At 41.3% G+C, this 16,697-nt stretch overlaps 1 protein-coding gene across 9 annotated transcripts in view; it reads right to left on the reverse strand.

The window, feature by feature from the left end:
* Positions 1-16,697, reverse strand: part of NEO1 (neogenin 1) — a 200,861-nt gene that overhangs the window by 62,486 nt on the left and 121,678 nt on the right. The gene's annotated exons all lie outside the window — the stretch shown is intronic.

Genomic DNA, 16,697 nt, shown 5'->3' on the forward strand with positions numbered 1-16,697 from the left:
TTCTGATTTTACAAGTTTATTCCTATTATTAACCTAAAATCTCCTTCACCTTGGGTCCAGAGAGCACAAATTTAATCTTAGAATTTTTAACTAAAGGAGTTCACTAGAATTGTGTCATAACCTTAATGGGGAAATCAGCAGAAGAGAAAGAGAGGAAAACGTGAAAATTCTCTACCTAGTTTTCCACAAAATGGTACAGCAACAACCCCATGGAAATGTCACTGAAGTGGGCAGTCTAAATAAATATGCCAGAAAGAATAAATTCCTTAAGGGAAAAGGCAGAGGAGGGGCAACCTGAAGTCTCCAGATACGTGAGGAAGGGGAAAGAGCATTCCAGGAGCCACCACTTACGGAACATTTTCTACGCGGCACTGTCGATCTTCATGTACACGCATTCGATTCCCACAAAACCCCAGAAACAGGCACAGTGCTCTCACACGTCTCCACCTTATGCGCAGAGACTGACACCTAAGGGGCTCACTCACTCACCCTAGGCCACCCGTACTAAGTGGTGAAGTGCCAAAACCAAACCTGGTGTTTAGTTTAAGAGGCCTCTGGGTTTAGCCAACAGGAGTTCTAGCCCTGCCTGTACCACTTCCTAAGTAATGTCACCTGGGGCAAATCAGTTATTCTCACGCACGTGTTCCTTTTCCTCCTGAGGAAGTGCGTTTACGGGTGCGGAGTGCTATTGAAATGTAAGACTATGACGTCATAGTTCGGATACCAGTCCACACTTCAATGACACAAGCGTCCAGTCTGAATGGCCACCAAGGCCTCATTCTCGTCCCTTATACTTCAACAGATGTGCCACCTCAAAGGACATAAAAAACCTCACTTGCAGCCTTCAGAGCTCCTCCCCGCACCATGTGTCAGCTGACCCCACACACCGTCCTGGGAGGCCGCGTGCACAGATAGGACTGGGTGTTGGGGTGACGGGTGAAAGGCGGTGCAAGACTGGGGGGGGGGGCTCCAGCACGGGACAGTGGGCGGTCAGTGGCGTTGTTAACGGGGAAGCAAATTGAGGGGGAGGTGGTGCATTTGGTTTGGACCTGTTGTGTTGAAAGTAAAGATCCCACATCCCCAAGAGAAATGTATAGGAAGCAACTGGAAAGGTGGACCTCTGATATTTGTAACACTCAGAGTCACCCAAACCCTGAGAGGAACGGTTCAGAGTGGCCCGAAGAGCCCTGCTTTGCCGCCTCATTCCTGTGCCTGTCTAGGGACACAGTAAGCTGCCTCTGAGTCTGACCCACTCACCAAACTAAATTTTTTCCAACCACTCGCTGGCTGGAGAAGAGAGGGGGCTTGTAATGGGAGGGAGTACGAGACCGTGATTTTGAGTACAAAGACGTTGTGTTCAAAACTTGACTCAGCCACGTCCCGACAATGTAAAATTGGGCCACTGGGCCTCCCTACCCAAGTCCCAGGCTGAAATGACCGAGAGGCGTGTCAGGAAGAAACGTGCACGTGGAAGCAGATGTTATCACCACGACAAGCCTAAGTGGGTGACAAACACAAGAATATTAAGTATAAAGGCACCTAGGAAAGGACCGTGGCAGGGAGGACTAGGGGAGGGAAGTCCGCAGTAACTGGAAGAACCGCTCAGAGAAATGTACGTGGCCCGCCCAACCCCTGTCGGACACACCTGTAACCCTTTCATGCCGCCCCACATTGCCCACTCACATTTTTCCTGTTCATGTTGCATCGCTCACACTAACTTACAGGCCCCTTGGGGGTAAAGTCTCAATCTGTTTAATCTGGGAATCGCGTACCATTCCTCTGTATATTTTTCGAATTACTAAGTGGAAGGAAATTCAGGGAAGATGTTAGTGCAGTGGTGATCAATGCTTTTAGAATCTCAAGGCAATATTTACACAAAGCAATATTTGACTCTTTTTAGCTGATACAAGGTATATACAGATAATATTTACATAATGATGTTACATCAACATTTGCTTTGCAAATGTATTTCATCAGTTACACATGAGGTAAGAGTATAAATAATGCTGGATCACTGTAACTGATTCCTACAGAGCCATGGCAGAAGTCCGTGCCCACCGTGGAGCTCGTGTTCCATACCCACTACCCCCAGACTGGGTCACCTGCTGCTCTCCTGGCCCAGGTCTGGCTGCACAGGTGAGGGAAACCGTCTGATGTAATCCTGGAGAACCAAATGGGCAGTGACGTTACACCAGGACCAACGGTATGATGATGCAGATTGGTGTGAGGAAGTGAACAAACCCTCTTCCCGTTTTGGCAACTATAAAGCTATACAAAAAACTGTCAAAAACTTGGAACTGTCCAAAGGCATACAACCAACTGAGGCATTTACATGAAAACGACTCTACTTAGGTAAAAAATAGCAAGTCGGCCGGGGGCTGCTCCCAGCCCTCTAGCTCTGTTGGGGTGGTCCTCAATCAGGGCAAGGCAGGCCCTGGAAACCAGTGGCTTTGCTGCCGCCGCCAGAGGGGACTCAGCTGATGTGGGGCACTGTTAGTTCAGGTGGCCATCTTGGTGGCAAGTGCAAAAATACTACAGTGTGTTCATAAAACTAAAGAGAGTGGCTGGGAGCTATGCAGGGTCTTTACTTCTATGTAGCAGGGATAACCAACCCAAAAATAAAATTAAGGAAACAACTACATTCACAAGAGCATCAGAAAAGAATCAAATACTTAGGGATAAACTTAACGAAAGAAGTGTAAGATATGAGCCCTGAGAACTACCACACACTCTGGGAGAAACTGGGAAACACCTGCATCGAGGTCCAAACGAAAAGAAGATCTAAATCAATAAATGTTCGCACATCAGAGGACAGTGTTACTAAGAGGACAAGCTGCTCCTAAAATTGAATAGAAATACAAAAGACATAGAATAGCTGAAACAATTCTGTAAAAGAAGAAGAAGGCTGGAGGACTTGCGTTACCCAATTTCAAAACTTACTATACAGCTCCAGGAATTCAGAGTGCCCACTACTGGCCTATCAATGGAACACAGACCGACGGAAGAGAACTGAAAGCCCAGAAACAAATCCCTATGTTTACGGTCAGCTGGTTGTTGGCCAAGGTATCAAGATATTTCAGTGTGGGCAGAACGGTCTTTTCGACAGCTGGTGCTGGCACGACTACGTATCTACGTGCAAAATGACGAATGCAGGTCCTCCCTTAACACTGGACACAAAAATGAACTGAAAATGGTGCCCAGACTTAGTGGATGCACAGAAGGAAGTCTTTGTGCCTTGGGTTAGAAGAGTGTTCTTGCACACGGCAGCAAATGCACAAGACATAAAAGAAGAAGATTGATAAACTGAACTCCACTCAAAATGAAAACTTATGCATTTAAAGAAAAACACAACTAAGTAATTGGCAAGACAAGCCACAGACTGGTAGAAAGCATTTCCAAAGCATATATCTGATAAAGAACCTGAATGTATAATTCAGACGATATATTCAGAACCAGAACACATAATGAACTGTTATAAATCAGTAAGACAAACAAGTCAATTTAAAAATGGGCGAAAGACCTGAACAGTCATTTCACTCAAGAAAACATACAAACAGCTACTAAAGACATGGAAATACGCTCAGCATCATCCGCCGTCAGGAAAATGTGAGTCACCCCACAGTGAGGCGCTGTGGCACAGCCCACCAGAACCGCTGTCATCAAACAAAGGCCCGCGGCAGGAAGCGTTGGCTCGGATGCGGGAAACTGGGATGCTGGCAGGGAGGCACCCACTCTTCCAACTGATGAACACGAATTGTCTCCACTTCTCACTCAAATTTTTAGTATCTCTAAAAAATGTCCTACTTTTATGAGCATAATATTTGCACTTCTTTTGTTACCTTTATCCTTAGGTATTTTATTCTTTTCATGCTATTGTAAACAACATTTTCTAAACTTCAGCCTCAGTTTGCTCACTGCAAGTACACGGAAGTACAAACGATGTTTATACACTGATACTGGTTCTTGCTGAACTCATTTACTACTTAGTAGTTTATTCACGGATTTTCTACACACAAGATAATGTCATCCAGAAACAGAGCTTTACAGGTAGTTACTTAAAAAGTTAAACATAGCAAATGACCCAGAAACTCTACTCCTAGGAATCTACACAAGAGAAGTGAAAACAAACGTCCACGCAAACCATGAGTCACCTTCACAGCACCATGAGTCAAAACAGCCAAAGACTAGCAACAATCCATGAAGTGGTAACTGGGTGAACAAAATGAGGTATATCCGTATAAAGAACACTGCATTTCAGCAATTAAAGAGATGCAAAATACTGACATATGCCACAATGTGGGTGACTTAAAAAACGTCACCCTACAGGAAGGAAGCCAGTCACAAGGACTACATATTGAAGTATTCCATTTTACATAAAATGACTTCAAAAGACAACTTCATAGAGACAGGAAGCCAATTACTGGTGGCATGTGGCTGGGCGCATGGCAATGTTTTGTACTGATAATGCGATTGCGATTACACAGCTCTATAAATCCACTAAAAATTACTAATTGTACACTTACAATGGGTGAATTTTATGGTATGTAAAATCGTATTTTTTTCTAGTGTAAAATAGCAATAGTTACAGACCTAGGACAAATCTGTTGCTCAAAACACCTGAGCTCAAAAAATAAATCAACGTATCTGAAGCCTCCACAAAATTAAATGTCCAGAAGTTACTCGAAGATTTCACAAATGCCAGTTAGTCATCAAGGGGCCCAAACCATAAGTGAATTCTACAGATCTCTAGGCCGAATGTAGTAAAAGTCTTTGTTTCTTTAAAAACCCCCATATATATGTGTTTTTTTAAGAGTGTCTGATTAGAGTAAGCGTGATGCTAATTTCTTTCCCTTCTGCCACCAGAGTCCACCCCTGAACTCTGAAAATAAAAGATCTTATCACATCACACCCTAAAACTACCGACAAAAGGAAGCCTAAATGCCTCCGCGCGGTGTTGAAGGTCCTCCACAGACTGGTCGACCCACGCAGCTCTCCAGTCGTCTTTCCGGGACACGCTGTGCTCTAGGTTTGCCGCATTACCGAGCAACAGTGGAGTTTCGGGCTTCTGCACCCATGTTCACACCGCTGTTATGTTTAGAGCACGAAACACAATGTAGTTCTGACTCAAGTCAAGGGCAACTTGGAAACGTGTTGGAGAAAAGGTATTACACTCTCAAAGTCTTACCAACATCAAAAATACCATAAGCTTTGACCTGCTGCTCAAACGCTCGGTAGGAGCATCCTATTGGCACCGGCACAGAAACCTCGTGACCTCGACGGGCTTGCAGTGGGACTGACTGACGGCATCCGTGTGAGATCCTGAAGGGGGACTGTTTCTCTTCTAACTACGTACTTGAGCCAATCGTCAGAGTTACTCTTCGGTTTTCCGAGAAATCACTTTCAAAATCCAGCTACACTGTGGTTGACGGCTCCAGCTGTAACAATCCATTAGACTTGTGACTGATAAAGTGCCACTTCTGGTATTTTATAATCATGAGTTTAACCCACACATCTAAGCACTCGAAACAGTTTCTAGGGAGTGATCACTCATGTCTGTGCTGGGCACGCCGCCGTCGGTTAAGTGGAGCCAATGATCTTAACTCGACCCCATCTGCACCGGCCAAGGGCGCTGTGAGCAGGCACATTTAAGGTCTCGTCCGAAAGCCTAACTGTGTTCCTTTATCATGATCTTTCTTTGGAAGTAGGTCAGTTTTTAAATTTCTTTCAAAATCTTCTGAACTCCTTCAAAAAATAAAGTGTTCTGGGGAAATGTCTCTCCCTCTCCAGCCGTCCCATGCCTTATGTGAAACAATTTACCAAATTGGTACTTACCAGGAACACTCGCAGCGGCTTTATGCAGAATTTATTGTTCAGAAAGAACTGAGTCATATTTACATAGTGCTCATGGCTCTCAACATAATAGCCATGTGAACCAAAGTACATTCTGAGAAGCATTTCTTTTGGCAGATGTTAACATGTACACCACAAAAAGAGAACAATCCTCTTCGGGAGCTTGCGGAGATTTGCCGTGCTTATTAGCATGTTGCAAGAGTCCTGGCAACTCCACGGAAGAAAACATGTATTCGGTTTGCTACCCTAGCACTCCTCATCCTTACGTCATCGTGAAATCGCTTTCCCCTCACACTGTAACCAGTCTGGGCCGTCCTGGACTCCATGGCCCGGAGGCGGTGTCTAGTGGAAAGTGCAGGAGGAGCCGCTGCCCACGACCTCCCATCACCGCTCAACTGCTTCCGTAAGCAGTCTACTTCACGTTTTTTATTTAAAAACCCAAATGTTATTAAAAAAACACCTTACAAAATTAACTTTTACAATACAGAAGTATATAAAGGAAAAAGATTAAAGTTCTACTTTCCATCTTCTCTAAACTACCATTGTTAAGCATTTGGTGTACATTCTTCCAAATATTTTCCTTTTCAATGATACAGTTATGTATACACATAAGTATGAAAGTGGAATTGTAACAAACATGTTGCGGTGCAAACTGCTATGTGATGTCACGTTTTGAAGAGCTTCCCGCATCCGTGTGTACGCACAGACCTCACTATTCTGAACTGCCGCGTCCCCCTCTGTAACAGTCCCTTAGGGTTACTTACATTTAAGCTGTTTCTATTACTTAGGCTATTGCAGGCAATGTCTCTAAGTAAACTTTCCTATACATGTGCCTTTGTGCACATGTGTAAATATTTCTGTACGATGTTTTCCTAGAAGTGAAAATGCGGAGCCAAAGGTTTGTGTATTTGAAAGCTTGTGATATGGTGCCCAGTCATCTTAAAGGCTACTTTGGCTTCAATTTGATGACAGAGCCAAGACATTCTGAGTCCAGTGCTTTATAAACACCCACAAACAACGAACAGGACAAGAAATAGGAACACAGCCTCCACTCTGGATGAAACTAAGAGATATCTGTAATCCCAACCAAAAATATATGAAAGATGTGGAGAGAAGAAAAGCAGATCAATTGCTGGAGCAGAGTCATCTAAGTACCTCTAGAACACAGGCGGCAGACACAGGGCCCGCGGGCCGAGTCCGGCCCTCCACCTTGTTATATCTGGCCTGGCACCTTGTTTCTACCCGGCAGCAGCGCCAGGCTCTCACTTAACTGGTAAGGAGGAGTTACATTTATAGAGCCCTAAAGTTACATTCGGCCCTTTGAAGGCAACTGTGAGGCTGATGTGGCCCCCGTGAAAATGAGTTGGACACCCTGCCCTAGAGACAGAATGACGAGACTCAAAGCAACTGGCCTCGAAGAGCTGAGAGCACTGCAGGAGACTGGGAAGGTGTAGTTAAGGGGTCTTCCAGATTGCGCCATTGTAAAGTTATGATAGTGGACTTTGGAGCTATTAACCTCCACTTTACCCTCTTGACTTCTCCAAATGGTTCAAACTTTCCTTTTTAAATCTTTCACATGTCTGCAAATTTGGATTATGTGCTAGACATCGCGTGTGATACGCTGGTTGCTCGGATTTTGTCGTCTCCCTCAGTGGAGTGTTGGACTTCGTTCCGTCAGACCACCTCACAGACCCGTTTGCTCCTTTTACGGTTTGTCTTAGGCTCTCAGGACGATTCTCCAGCCTGGGCCTGTCTATGGGCTCCAGTGAACATCTGGGGTGTTCAACGAGGTTTCTCTAACCTGAACGGTGCAATGCGAACACTTCCCAGCCCTGCGTGTGCCCCAGTCATTTTTCTGCTCTCCCACACTTGTCTTTTCTTAGTAGGAGTCCTTCCTGACCAGCGAACCCTGCCCCGTGCACGGGTAGCTCCGTGTTTACGAAAAGGTTCAAGGGGAACCCTGTACAATGTGTTCTTGAACATCGCTGCACCTCTACAGCAGCCCACCCCACACATTCTAGCCACCCTTCCACCCCGACCCCGATCTCTGTCCCCTTAGGTCAGTGAGTCCGCTCCCCTCTCCCAATTCGAGGTCCAGAAGGAACTTCCCGGCAGAAAGTTGAGGGTAACTATGAGGCTCCTCTCATTTGTTCCCACTCTCTTAGGAATTATGGTCCTGCATATGTTCACAAGTCTAAAAATTTTATTTCATATCTTTTGTCCAATTTTCTAGTTGTTTACATCAGGAGTGCTAGTCCAGTACTAGTTACTCCACATGACCAGCAGTGTAAGCTCCAAGTACTTTTAAGATATGACAATAATCAATAATATTTCAAAGAAGTACCATGGTAATAAAAAATCATATTGAAAACATTTCTAAGCTTTGGTCATTTTAGGAAACATTAATGTATTTTTACTTTAATTGAGATTAACAGAACAAGGAGCAAGAGCAATAACAGTCAAATACACAAGCATCACAACACTCTGCTGGACCTAAATGGATGTGCGTCTCTTTGCAAAGGGACTCCTCCATGCTGGACAATATGAATTGGGGTGAAGAAAGAAATCCGTATCATAAAATACCAGAATTCAAAAATAAAAATTTCAAAAGTTTACAGAGGATAAGAAAGGCAACTATTATCTAAAAATAAACAAGAAAAAGATTCCTAACAGTAGGCTAAGAGATAACACAACTTTCCATGAGAGCAAATAAAATATTTTCAGATATGCAGTCTTGAAAACTTACTGCTCATACAACCTTTCTGAGAAATTTACTATAATGTATATTCTAGCAAAATAAAGAACAAGTTATCAGAGAAAACAGAAATTGTAGTCCAAAGAGTATACCTAAGAGAAGGCACAGTATATGAGTACAAGCAAGAATGCAGTAAAAACATGATAAAGTTTTAAAATTCTCTGGTAAGGGGAAAGAGATCAGGACTAACCTTAAGTGCTGCTGGGAAAAGAATGGCTAAGTATCTATGTCAATGTTTTAAGGGTAACGGCTTGCTAAGCAGAAACGAGATGGATTGGCAAGACCCACAAGGACATACGGACAATCAAAAGGACATCAAAAGCTTGAAAATGAAAACACAAAATATACATCAAGCCACGTTAATAGAAAGAAGGCGGGCACAGTAATGTCAATATCAGACAAAACATAATTGAAGGCAACAAGAATTAATCAGAGCAAAACACGCGTTTCCTGCTGACAAGATAAATACCATGTTTTCTTGATTCTAAGTTGCACTTTTTCACATTTTAATGTCTCTGAAATCAGGATGCATTTTATAATCCAAGGTGTCTTAGACTGGACGAAACACCGTAATCCACCAGGAAAATAAATTATGATTCCTAATGCACTAACAACGCAGCTTCTGAATATATAAAGCAGTAATAGAAATACAAGAATTGAACAAATCTATACTCACACATTTCTTAAAAATATTTTTCTTAGAAATTGGCAGATTAAGGAAACAAAATTAGTTAAGGCTCTACAGGATTTTATGAACACAAGTAACACGTTTGTTCTAACAGATCTTTACGAAGAGTAATATCCAGCAAACGTAATACCCACACAACTGTCACCAAAAAACTGGCCACGCATTATACCACCAAAAGAATCTCAAATTCCAATGAACTGAGCAACGTGGTCATCTGCTGACAGTAAGGGAACAACAGGTTTGAAGAGCATGAAAGTGAAAAATAATCAACATACAGGGAATAGAATGGGAGTATTCCCAGCAGTGAGACCCAATTAAGTCAGTGCTTATGAATTCAGTACAGGTCTCCCTGGTTGTGAGAGAGTAACACACTCCAAATGAAGTAACTCAAAGCCATCCGAATACCTGCACTGTCCATCAGCACAGCTTCTCAACAGCTAGGAGACTGATTAGGGGCACAATGCAACGTGAACAGAGACTCACAGAAGCAGTCTGCCAAGGCTATGTATTCTGAGCACTCAGACAATTTCCATGCAAGGGAGTGAGGAGTTCCACGTGGATGATCCCAGACTGCAGAGCTCCTCCCCCCACCGACAAACGGGGTCCCAAAGGTAGAGAAGACTAATCTGGTAACAGAAGGATGTACTCTATTGGAGAGTTCTGGTGGGTGTGTGTTCTGATAGCAGCCCTCGCAGGGAACTGCTGGTTTAAACAAATGACTTATATAAACAATAGGGGGAAGTTATAAATTAAAATGAACACAAAATATTCCTCCCATTCTTCTGTGTAGGAGAGATGTTTCACTTTTAAGGAAGTCATCTGACATTTTCCTGACATCAAACGCACTCATTAAAAAAGGTGTGCCAGATGGTAATGACGCACCTGTCACAGCAGTGAGCCCAGAAACAAGATAGCCTCTCCTTTCCTCCTGTGTCAGTCTCAACAAAACAAAGGTGCTTTTAAAAATGTGCACGCCACTAAAATATCAGAATAATGTAACTATTCTACTAATAATTATAGACTACCACCAATAGTAACTACTACAGTAGTTATGAGGGAGTTGCAGCATTTAGAGGCTTACACTATAGAAAACATTTCTTAAACTGCCTATCACATTATTCTACACTTTTTACTGCTGATGATCTCTTAGCATCAGTTGGGAGATATTTTCAACACCAACACCACCATAACCCCAATGAGAAACACTGATCCAGCATTGAAACTACATGAAGTCAAGCCTGTAAACAGCCAGATTGTCAGTGATGTCTTTCAGACCCAAATGATACTCTGCCAACTATGACATTATTGCATAATTTAGCATCTTTTAAATATAGCCACCCACTAAAAAATGTTCAGACATACTCTCTTCCTTCTGGTGTTTTAGCGCTGCATAATGGATTCTTCCTTTATAACAAAATAATGGCATCAAATTCAAATTCAAGCTCGCTTTCTGGTAATCTCTAAATCCATCTTTGTGCCCAGAAAAGTCCTCTGCAGGACTTCTAACTGCTAACATCAGAAACTGTAACTAAGTTATCATTTGGACCTTACGAGTTGTGGTCTTCAGACTCATGACTGACAAAGATGAAATATTATACAGACTAATCACACTTTAATTACATTTCTACCTCTCCAAAGCTATTTGAAATCAGAGCAGTCACTATAACACAACTCAACAGTAACGGAGACAAACTTTCTTAACCTGAGGAGACTAAGATCATAACCTCAGATTTATACAGAGAATCCCTCCATTTCTATTTAGTGTAAAACTTCGATCTTCTCCTCTCCCTTATCTGAAGTACCCCAAACTCACAAACCTTGTTCTATTTGTCTTTATAAAAACCTCTGTCTGACATTTAATAAATACCATGTACGAGCCACTGAGGGGTAAGAGTTTCTCCTTCCACTGTCACTGCCTAGTTAAGGGTCTTAAACAACACATATTACACCCCCAATACACTGATCCTCTTAAAGTGCTACTTACTTGTTCCTGTACCTGAAAAGTGCTAGGGTCTTCCAGTTACTCTAAAAACCCTAACCTCTAAACGAGGTATTAAAAATCCGGCTCACACACACCCTTTCCAGGACGTATGCTCTTGTATTCCCACTTGTCTCAACGGTGGTAAACTGCGCAGCTTACTGTTCTCTAAATGCACTGGAGCCTTCTTATTTACACAGCTGAAATGCCATCCTTTTTCATTTTTGTGTAACCCGATCAACCTACAATCCCACGTACCCATCTCAGCTTAGATGCTGTATTTTCAGGAAGCCGTCCTGCTCTGCCAAGCCTAGCAGACGCCCCTCTTCCCATGCCGAATTACAGCAGTCTCGGACACTTAGCACAGCTTGCAATGTGGTCCTTTAGATTCGTAGTCCAAAACCTCTACCCCAGTACCGTTCGGAACCTTTCAGATTCAATACATTGGCAATCCTTGGTGACCCTGAAATACACTGACCACACCCACACACCTCTGGGAGTGAGAGAGGCACTCTTCATAACTACGCTGAGACAGCAGACCATAACTAGGACTGTCTCGGGCACACAAGGTGCACGGTCACCCTCGCAAAACGATACTCCTGACTAACCTTGTCAAAAGACGTAATCACAAGAGACTGAAAAGATGGAGCCTGAAATTAAGAAAATGCAAATTATCTTTGTCTTGGATACATTAAACTTGCTAAAGTAGAAAATTTGAAAACCGAACACCTAGGTTATCAGTCGTGACTTTGATGCTAACTAGCGAGTGTTACATGTGAGGCGAGCCCCTAACCGAGTCTCCAGCTCAGCTGGACTGTAGGCTCAGATTTCTAAGGTCCATTCTAGCTAGACCTGGACCTGGTTTTACATTCTCTGCCCCAACGGCCTACGTGGTCTAATCTGGGCAGGTGAATCTCTATTTACAAAGTACGTGTACTCGATAAAATACTTGTTGGTTTAACAAAACCAAGTTGCCTTGAATATCTGAATAAACTATACCTAGCAGCCTTAGTATTTACATAACAATTCATCTTCCAGGAAGCAATGCTGTAATGGCTGGCATTGGGAGATCATTGCCAAGTATTTTTAACAACCTATTTTTCTCCACACGGCATTTTTTTTTTCAAAAATAAAAATTCAAGAAGTTTTATATCACATTGAACAAAGTAAAAATCACTATGTATAGACCTGATTGCAATATTCCAAATTTAATTTCTGGCAGATTTTTTTTATTTGGCTTTTCGAAAATTTTATAATACATTGTTCGTCCTCTCCCCTCTTCAGACTTCCCGATCCTACTCCTCGGACATAAACACAACTAACAAACTTCTGTGTTCGAGCCTGTACACACCTGCAGCCTTCTTTCTCACCTCTTCCACGCGTGGAATCGGACTACGCATGTTTTCTACAACTGGCTTTGTGGATGCCTTCCGCACCTCTCTTATTTTCTAACAGCTAACGAGTCTTCCACTGTATTCACGTATTTAGTCAGCCTGCTTGTTGGCTGTACTGATCGCAATGCTTCCAGACTGATGCCAGTCTAGAGATAAATAACTTTAAGTACCTGCAGGATAAATTATTATAAACAGGGTCACTGGATAAGAAGACACATGAACTCTAAATTATTATTAAATGCATTTCAAAAAAATTTATCCTACCATCAAGAATGCAAAACACAAGCCTGACACCTTTGCCTGACAAGAACAGGGCAGGTAAGAAAAGCTCACCAACCTGTCACTACAGACGTGTCCACACGTACTATTTAGGAAAGTCACGGAAAAACAGAATTTCACTTCTACAAGAAGAGGTGTGTATATAAATGTGTGTACGTGTATTTGGAAGCGTAAAACACGCAGAGGCTTCTTCTAATGCTCTGGTCTCAACTTTCGCATCCCATCAGAAAGGCCCTATCAATCCTATTTAAAGTAAGTATCAATATACCCTCGATAATTCTTTATCAGAGCATTCTTTTTACTTCCTTTAAGTAAACATAGAACTACAACTATTTTGTTTATTTATTCACTTGCTTAATGGCTGTCTCTGCTAAGAGAACACAAGCACCACGAGGGCAGAGGATCACGTCTGCTTTTTGACTATCTCATCCCACCACTTACCACAGTGAATCTGGAACTCTATACGGCACACAGAATTGTGCTGAACAAATATCTACCGAATGCATGGATAGATACGTCAGCAATGTCTGTTAGCAAGGGCTATCTCTGGAAATTATGATGGGGGAAGAGTTAAAAGGTACGTTTACCTTTATTTGTCAATTATACATTCTTATTCGCAACAATGAATACATGTTCCATTTATTTAAAATCATTTTAGCGCAAGTTCACTTTTAACCAGGCAACCATTTCATATGTTTTGCAATCGGGTCTCAAGACTTTTTTCTTGTTTTGCAAATTTAAATAATCTAACTAAGTATTAAATAGGTTTGCTGGCTAGTGGAAAAAACCTTCAAGTCTTGCTTCATGAAGTTAAACTTTTATCTTTATTTTATTTTAGTTTAATGCTGATAGCTTTGCCTTGTACATTCTTTCAAATTACGATGACCTTAAAGTTACAGAGTACTTACAATTTACAAAATGCTTAACATGCATTGTTCCATTTGCCCCTCAGAGGTGCGCCGTGCAGGCCACTGTTTATACCTAACAACAAAACTGACGGTCAGGGAGAGCAACTACCTCAACTACAGGGGGACTGGGACGTGGAGCCAATGCTTCAGATTTTTAACCCAAAGTCTGTTTCGTTCTGTACATTGTGACAGGTAATAAAATTATTAACTGGCAATGTTTCACCGCTTCAGCAAATAATACATCCATTTATTTCAATACCTGGACAGAAAAAGAATTCTGAAATGAATATTATAGTCAATATTTAATGCATATATTTCCAAAACTACTCCATTTAATAGAGTATTTGAGTGATAAGGGACCTAAGAGATAATTTAATTCCTTCATTTTATAGAAAATAAAAATCAGAGAATTTTAGTATATGATTCCATCACTCAGCAAGTAAATGGCAGTCAAGAATCACAACCTGGGCATTGACATGAGATGCACTTTTAATACTAGGAAGTTTGTAGACACAGAATTCATGATTAAGAAGTCCAATTTCATCACAGTTATCTCAAGTTAAAACTTTTCTTAAAGTTATAATTACTGTCACAAAAAAGCAAAATAAATTATTATAATTTATCTTTTGATTAAAGTCAATACCAACTATCATCGATCTGGTGCTTCAGATTTAAAATATTCCACCAATGACTAATAATTTCCTGCCATCTAGCCAACTTTAAATCATGCCAGGCCGTTAGTCACTCATTCCAGGACTTCTATTAGTCAATATTTACCTTGGGTACTATATGGAATTTTTTACTAATGTTTCTGGTCAAAAAAAAAAAAACAAAACTGAAGCTCGTGTTTCCTTATCTGCCACAGCCATAATATCCTAGAAGTCACTAATGGCTGGTAAAGTACGAATTTCCTTTATTAAAAACAAGGTCATATTACCCCATTTTCACCAACACATCTTCCCTTACTGGTAATAAAAAAAGTCAATTACCACACTTACATGAACGGATGTACAGAGAAAAATCATAATGCTGTGTGTTTTTGCATTTCAGTCTTAGGTGATAATTTTGGAAACTATTTTTAAAGTCAAACTGACAGGAAGAAAGACTAATAAAAAGTTAATGGACAAAAACAAATCTTACCTTAATTCTTACTACTCTGAGTATACCTGTAATAATTTATATGCCAATACTTTAAAATAATCATTCAATATATGATTTTAAGAGAGACAGTATTTTAGCTAAAATGACAGATAATATCAACTTGAACTGCAGCAAATAAAAATGTTATTAAATATTTTAAAAGCCACAAGATCTTCTAAAATCAAAAGTGTCTCTTCCTAAAAATGCATAAAAGTAAAGTTAAATATTAAAAATTTCATTTTAAACATTTTCAGGAAGTATGTTTAGGGAAGTCCCCCTGAGGGGTGAGGGGTCCCAGCCCCACACCAAGACCCCCAGCCTGGGGTTCCAGGGCCAGGAAGAGAAGTCCCATAGCTCCTGGCTGCAAAAACCATCAGGGATTGAGGCCGAGGGAGACAAAGGGCTTCTGGAGTCCCAGGTAACTCTTCCTCAAGGGCCCATGCACGGATTTGCTCGGACCCACTCCCTCGGAGCTCCACTGCGTGGGCAGCAGATGGAAAGGCACCAGCGATACACGGGGAGGAACAGAGCTGTCCGGCATCACGGGCGGTTTTCTCCCAGACAGAGGTGCTGACAGAGGAAACGGTTCCTTCTCTGAGCCCTCTGCTCACAGGGCCAGTAGGGGAGTGTGCCCTGTCTGAGACTGTCAACCTGGCTCCTACCACGTGGTCCGCCACGCCGATTCCCTGAGATTCCTGTCCCACCCAACTCACAGGCTCACCCAAGCTGTTGCCAGTGGCTTTTTCATTAGAATGGCCTGTCTTGGCTCAGGCTTCCAACTTCTCTAAAATTTCTCAAAACATCTGTCATGTTTAAAACGATCTATCTTCATCTTTGCTCTATTGTGAATTGTATGCTATGTTAGTTATTTTATCATGTTCATTTGTGTGCATTCTTGTTGCGTTCAGAGTATTAAATTTCTGTAATTCTTGAGATATTCTTCCCCTGCCTGCCAGACACTTTCATTTGGTTATGGTATTTCTCCTATTTTATATACAGAAGATTTAAATTTTTATACCCTATAATATCAAAACTTTCATCTGTATTTTCTTTTATGTCTTTTAAATGTAAAAACAAATGATGAAACTCTTCTTTCAACCTTTTTATTGCTTCAATTAAAGTGTTAATTTTGTATTTTATTTTGATAAAAGATAAATATAAAATTTAATTCTTTCCAAATCACCACCTAATTCTTCATGTAATGTATGATCCTTTCAATCTACACAGATTTTGTGATTTTACTTTTTCATACACTCAATAATTGCGACGTGCTATTCCTGCGATATAACCTTCTCTTCCCAGCTTCTTTTAGGCTATCATATTTTTTAATGATGTGTGAAAGACTGAGATTAAAAAGAAATTTTAAAAAATCAGCAGGATAAAATAGGTTCTATCAGAAATAATTTAAATCATGAAATGGAAGGATAAAAACAGAAGAGACTAAATGCTATCTTTGAGTAGGTAAAACAAGATTCCGAGGTGTAGGTCCACAGAAAACAGTGGTGGTTTACGGCAGGAACAAGAAAGAATTTCTTGACCATTAAGAAAAAAAAACACATTGCAAAAAAATGATGATTATAATGATGGTACCTATGGAGATCTTCAAGAGGATATTCAAAGATGAACGTCAGATGAGTAAGACCTTCCTCTGAAGGCAGAGGGAAAAAAGACTAGAAAACTCCATTTACTGAAGAGAAGATTGAGG

The sequence above is a fragment of the Desmodus rotundus genome, chromosome 7 (assembly GCF_022682495.2).
Source record: "Desmodus rotundus isolate HL8 chromosome 7, HLdesRot8A.1, whole genome shotgun sequence".
Classification (NCBI taxonomy): Eukaryota; Metazoa; Chordata; class Mammalia; order Chiroptera; family Phyllostomidae; genus Desmodus; species Desmodus rotundus.